This window comes from Macaca mulatta, chromosome 19 (assembly GCF_049350105.2).
Source record: "Macaca mulatta isolate MMU2019108-1 chromosome 19, T2T-MMU8v2.0, whole genome shotgun sequence".
NCBI lineage: Eukaryota > Metazoa > Chordata > Mammalia > Primates > Cercopithecidae > Macaca > Macaca mulatta.
This window is the reverse complement of record NC_133424.1, coordinates 50,072,661-50,079,010: the sequence shown is the minus strand read 5'-3', so window position 1 is coordinate 50,079,010 and position 6,350 is coordinate 50,072,661. Positions and strand designations below refer to the sequence as shown.

The 6,350-nt window shown below is 47.6% G+C and overlaps 1 protein-coding gene across 1 annotated transcript in view; it reads left to right on the top strand.

Annotated features, from left to right (window-relative positions):
• Positions 1 to 1,421: 1,421 nt before the first annotated feature.
• The window catches only part of LOC721961 (F-box protein 17), a 43,736-nt gene continuing 38,807 nt past the window's right edge, over positions 1,422 to 6,350 (top strand). Inside the window, exon 1 of the mRNA XM_077982770.1 lies at positions 1,422 to 1,592. The gene's annotated coding sequence lies outside the window, so the exon portion shown is untranslated. The remainder of the gene's footprint in view (positions 1,593 to 6,350) is intronic.

Here is a 6,350-nt window from a genome sequence, read left to right as displayed (position 1 = left end):
GATGACCCACTGTGCCTGGCCCATTGCACCATGTTTAAAACACAGCACCTGACCAGTAAGTACAGAAAAATGGGCAAAGGTGACTAACAGATAAATTATGGAGAAATCAATGCAAATAGCTCTTTTTTTTTTTTTTTTTTTTTTTTTGAGACAGAGTCTTGCTCTGTCGCCCAGGCTGGGGTGCAGTGGCCGGATCTCAGCTCACTGCAAGCTCCGCCTCCCGGGTTTAGACCATTCTCCTGCCTCAGCCTCTCGAGTAGCTGGGACTACAGGCGCCCGCCACCTCGCCCGGCTAGTTTTTTGTATTTTTTAGTAGAGACGGGGTTTCACCGTGTTAGCCAGGATGGTCTCGATCTCCTGACCTCGTGATCCGTCCGTCTCGGCCTCCCAAAGTGCTGGGATTACAGGCTTGAGCCACCGCGCCTGGCCGCAAATAGCTCTTAAACACATGAAAAGATGACCAATGTCCTCACCTTAGGAGACATGCGAAGGAAGATACCAGGACAATACCTCTTTTTGTTTTCTTTTCACTTCTTAGATAGGCAAAGATGTAAACTTTGTTTGTTTTTGTTTGCTTGTTTGCTTGTTTGTTTTGAGACGGAGTCTTGCTCTGTTGCCCAGACTAGCAGTAGCACAATCTTGGCTCAGTGCAACCTCCGCCTTCCGGGTTCAAGCGATCCTCCTGCTTCAGCCCTCCTAGTAGCTGGGATTGCAGGCACACGCCACCACATCTGGCTAATTTTTGTGTTTTTAGTAGAGACAGGGCTTCGCCATGTTGGCCAGGCTGGTCTGAAACTCCTGACCTCAGGTAATCTGCCTGCCTTGGCCTCCTAAAGTGTTGGGATTATAGGCGTGAGCCACTGACCCGGCCTGTTTGTTTCGAGACAGAGTCTTGCTCTGTCACTCAGGCCTGGAGTTCAGTGGCACGATTACAGTTCACTGCAGCCTTACCTCCCAGGCTCAGGCGATCCTCCTGCCTCAGTCTCCCGACTAGCTAGAACCACAGTCACGCACCATCATAACCAGCTAATCTTTAAATGTTTTGTAGAGATGGGGGGTCTCACTATGTTGCACAGGCTGGTCTTGAACTCCTGGTCTCAAGTGATCCTGCTGCCTCCCAAAGCACTAGGATTACAGGCATGAGCCGCTGTGCCTGGCCAATGTAAACATCTGATAACACATCAGATTGGCAAGTGTCAGGGCCTCCTAGTTCAGTTCTTCATGGTTGACGGGAATGACAGTTGGGGTTTTATTGTGATGGAAGGCTTTAGATTTAACTGGGTAGAAACAGGCCTTGCTTAGCAGAAAGAGCTGCAGAGTAAGCACATCAGCCTGCACCACGTGAGGAGATACCAGGAACAAATGTGACTCCGAGGGAAAGCACGACCGAGACCATAAATAAAACCTCCCTTCCTGTTCAGATCCAAGCATGTGGACAGGCTCGAGTGACAACCACATTCAGTGGGCTGCCCTGCTAGAGGCTCCCCAGGCCTCGCCACCGGCCCTGAATCATCAGCCTTCCTGACACTGGCTCCGACCTACAGCCGAAACCTCAGCAAGTCCGAGGCAGTAACCGGGGCTCCTTACGTTGGGTGAGTCAAATCACACTCCCTGCAGGAAAGGAGCCTAAAAGCTAGAATAGCAATAATAAAGAAACAAGGCCAGGTGCAGTGGCTCATGCCTGTAATCCCAGCATTTTAGGAGGCTGAGGCAGGTGGATTGCTTGAACTCATGAGTTCAAGACCAGCCTGGGCAGCATGGCAAAATCCCATCTCTGCAAAAAATACAAAAATTAGCCAGGCGTGGTGGCGTGCCCCCTGCAGTCCCAGCTGCTTGAGGGACTGAGGTGGGAGGATCACTTGAGCCCAGGAGATCAAGGCTGCAGTGAGCTGTGATCGTGCCACTGCACTCCAGCCTGGGTAACAGAGCCAGACCCTATCTCAAAAATAAATAAATAAATGAAAAATAAACAATTCCACTTTTTGTAATAATAACAATAATAAAGAAACAAGCTCAAATCCATGGGTATCAGCACACTGGTGACACGTGTCAGCACAAGTATGCATTAGCTTTGTAATCATTATAATAACACACAATTGCTTTGTCTATTTGTTAAGGTATTTACAACAATCGCAAACATCTGACATTAGATTTGTGAACGCTTTAAGCGATGGCCTTTGGAAGGAACGTTGAAATAATTAGGGAAGTCTGGTTTGGAGGAAGATTTAGAGGAACAACTGTTTAATGATTTTATCAAAGAACAAAGATTAGTTAGTACTCTTGTCCTTACATACGCAAGCCCCTGGATGTTAGATGATTGAACAGCATGAAGAAATGGCTACTTATGGCCGGGCGTGGTGGCTCACACCTGTAATCTCAGCACTTTGGGAGGCCAAGACAGGAGGATCACCTGAGGTCAGGAGTTCAAGACCAGCCTGGCCAACATGGCCAAATCCCCTGTCTACTAAACATACAAAAATTAGCCGGGCATGGTGGCACGTTCCTGTAGTCCCAGCTACTCAGGAGGCTGAGGCACAAGAATCGCTTGAGCCCGGGAGGCAGAGATTTCACCGAGCCAAGATCCAGTCACTGCACTATAGCCTGGACAACAGAGCAAGACTCTGTCTCAAAAATAAAAAAGAAACAATAAAATTAATTAATTAAAATAAAATAAGGAAGCTCCCTATGTAGTGATATGGAAAGAGCATCAAAATGTATTAAATGGCCAGGTGTGATGGCACACACCTGTAATCCCAGCACTTTGGGAGGTTGAAGCAGAAGGATCTCTTGGGCCCAGAAATTCAAGACCAGCCTGGGCAACACGGCAAAACCCCATCCCAACAAAAAATACAGTGCTATGGTCCCAGCTACTCAGGTGGCTGAGGCAGGAAAATTGCTGGAACTGGGGAGGTCAAGGCTGCAGTGAGCTGAGATCACACCACTGCACTCCAGCCTGGGTGGCAGAGCGAGACCCTGTCTCAAAAAAAAAAAAGAAAAAAGGCAGAGAGGATGGGCTCAGATGAGAGTCTGTCTGTCTGAGCCTCCTGTGCCCTCTTCTCACCCTCCTCCCCAATGAACAGGCCACCCAACATTCATGTGTAGGAAAAACAAGAACTGAAGGGTGGTTCCCTAAAGAGATCCAACTCTGACAGCTTGAGGTGGTAACTACGGTAGATGCTGGCATCTGAGATGGAAAAAAAAAAACAAAAAAAAAGCAGCCAGTCCTACCCTGGCACTTGGGGCAGAGGGGAGGGGAAGCTGGAAGTGGGGTTCTTGGACACTTCTCTGCCCACAAGTGAGACCAGCCTGTCAGCAAGCCCCCCAGCCCGAGACACAAAGCTCCATTCATGCTCTAATGCAGGCCCAAGATGGCGGGAAAATTGTCTGATATTTAGAATAGGAAGTGCACCCCTATCACCTACAAACACCAGCTTATCCCTTGTTTGGGAAAGTCAAGAGACAAGCAAGTCTGACCAAATAGGAAGAGAAAAATCAGCACCCAGCAATGGAACCCAAAGTCAACAGCTAATTCAAGACCCAATCAAGGTGCAACTACTGTACTTGGTTGTGAAGATCTCTTTGGTCTCTTTTGTGATTATTCATACACTGACTTTTGAAAAGTCCTGGCCAGTTATCTTGGGGATAGCCCCCATTCTCAATGCATGATGATTTGCCTTTTTGTTCGTTTGTTTGTTTTTGTTTTTGAAACAGGGTCTTGCTCTGTTGCCCAGGCTGGAGTGCAGTGGTGCAATCATAGCTCAGTGTAACCTCGACCTCCTGGGCTCGAGCAATTCTCCCATGTCAGCCTCACAAGTATTAATAGCTGGGACTATAGGTGTGTACCACCACACGTGGCTAGTTTTTTTTTTTTTTTTTTTTTTTAGAAATAGGGACTCGCTATGTGACCCAGGCTGGTCTCAAGCTCCTGGGATCAAATGATCCTCCCGCTTCAACCTCCAAAAGTGCTGGGATTACAAGCATGAGTCACCAGGTCCGGCCTATTTCCTCATTATTAAATTTAGGTTCAAAGTTTAGGTCAGGCCAGGCGAGGTGTCTCACACCTGTAATCCCAGCACTTTGGGAGGCCAAGGCAGGGGGATCACCCAAGGTCAGGAGTTTGAGACCAGCCAAACCAACATGGCTAAACCCCATCTCTATTAAAAATACAAAAAATTAGCCAGGCGTGGTGGTGGGCACCTGTAATCTCAGCTACTTAAGAGGCTGAGGCAGGAGAATCCTTTGAACCTGGGAGGCAGAGGTTGCAGTGAGCCAAGATCATGCCACTGCACTCCAGCCTAGGCTATATAGCAGGACTCCATCTCAAAAAAAAAATTAGGCCTAACACTTTTTTAAAATAAGAATTGCATATAGAACCTGGGCAGCTTGGTGAAACCCCATCTCTCCAAAAAGTAAAAAAACTTGCCAGATGGGGTGGTGCACACCTATAGTTCCAGCTACTAGGGAGGCTGAAATGGGAGGATCACTTGAGCCTGGGAGGTCCAGGATGCAGTGAGCTGTGATTACAGTACTGCACTCTAGCCTGGGTGTCAGAGAGATACTCTGTCTCAAAAAAAAAAAAAAAAAAAAAAAATTTATATAGGCAATTTTGTGTCACATCACAAGACATTGACATCACAATGTTCCATTATTGGGATACTGTTCTATCACTCGGTTAAGAAGTTGCTTTCAGCTGGGCACAGGCAAGGTGGCTCACGCCTGTAATCCCAGCACTTTGGGAGGCCAAGGTGGGCAGATCACAAGGTCAGGAGATCGAGACCATCCTGGCTAACACGGTGAAACGCTGTCTCCACAAAAATACAAAAAATTAGCCAGGCGTGGTGGCGGGTGCCTGTAGTCCCAGCTACTCGGGAAACTGAGGCAGGAGAATCGCTTGAACCCGGGAGGCGGAGCTTGCAGTGAGCCAAGATTGTGCCACTGCACTCCAGCCTAGGTGACAGAGCAAGACTCCGTCTCAAAAAAAAAAAAAAGAAGAAGTTGCTTTCCAGAGTTCCCCCACCCCACTGAATAGGTACATTTTTTTCCCCTTTGTAATGAATAAGGCGTCTATTGGGTGATAGTTTTGGACTACTCCCCAACAATCTCTTACCAATCCTTTTGCATCCCTTGATTATCCAAATTATTTAACTTCAGACCCCCTGTGCTTCTTCTAATTTATCTGTAATAAACAGATACTATCTGTAGAAGTAAATTGTTTCGTGCCTGTAAAAGTATGTAGGCTGCATCACAGCAGTCGCTTAATAACAGTATTGATTTTAAAAATCATCCCAGCGCCAGGGCTAAAATCTCTTATCTGCAAACCTACGGTTTCTTCATAAATTAGGCCCCCAACTCTTCAAATAGTGAGACCTGCCTGCACCCACATTAGGCTATTTATACCGTCTCTTCCACTGAGTGCGTATTTCTCTCCACACAGCTTTTATTTTTTATTTATTGATTTATTTATTTATTTTTGAGACAGAGTCTTGCTCTGTCACCCAGGCTGGATGCAGTGACACAAGATCTCAGCTCACCACAACCTCTGACTCCCAGGTTCAAGCAATTCTGCCTCAGCCTCCTGAGTGGCCGGGACCACAGGCGCGCACCACATACCCGGCTAATTTTTGCATTTTTAGTAGAGACAGCGTTTCACCATGTTGGCCAGGCTGGTCTCGAACTCCTGACCTCGAGTGACTCACCAACCTCGGCCTCCCAAAGTGCTGGGATTACAGGTGTGAGCCACTGCTCCCGACCTCCACACAGACTTTGAAGCAGAAATATCATGCACTTTGGAGTACTGCCCCCAACCCAGGGGGATATTGCAGAACTCTGTATGGATATCTGAACTGTATTTTAAAATCCAGGCCTGGCTCATGCCTGGAATCCCAGCTACTCGGGAGTCTGAGGCAGGACGATCCCTTGAACCTAGGAATTCAGAGTTGCAGTGAGCTACGTTCGAGCCACTGCACTCCAGCCTGGGTGACTGAGCGAGACCCTGTCTCAAAAAAACTAGATAAATAAAAAATAAATAAAATAAGACCGGGCGTGGTGGTTCACGCCTGTAATCCCAGCAATTTGGGAGGTCGAGGCGGGTGGATCACCTGAGGTCAGGAGTTCGAGACCAGCCTGGCCAATATGGCGAAACCCCATCTCTTCTAAAAAATACAAAAATTAGCTGGGCGTGGTGGTGGGCACCTGTAATCACAGCTACTTGGGAGGCTGAGGCAGGAGAATTGCTTGAACCCGAGAGGCGAAGATTGCAGTGAGCCGAGATCGAGCCACTGCACTCCAGCGTGGGCAAAAGAGCGAGACTCCGTCTCAAAAAAATAAAATAAAATAAATAAAACCCCCAA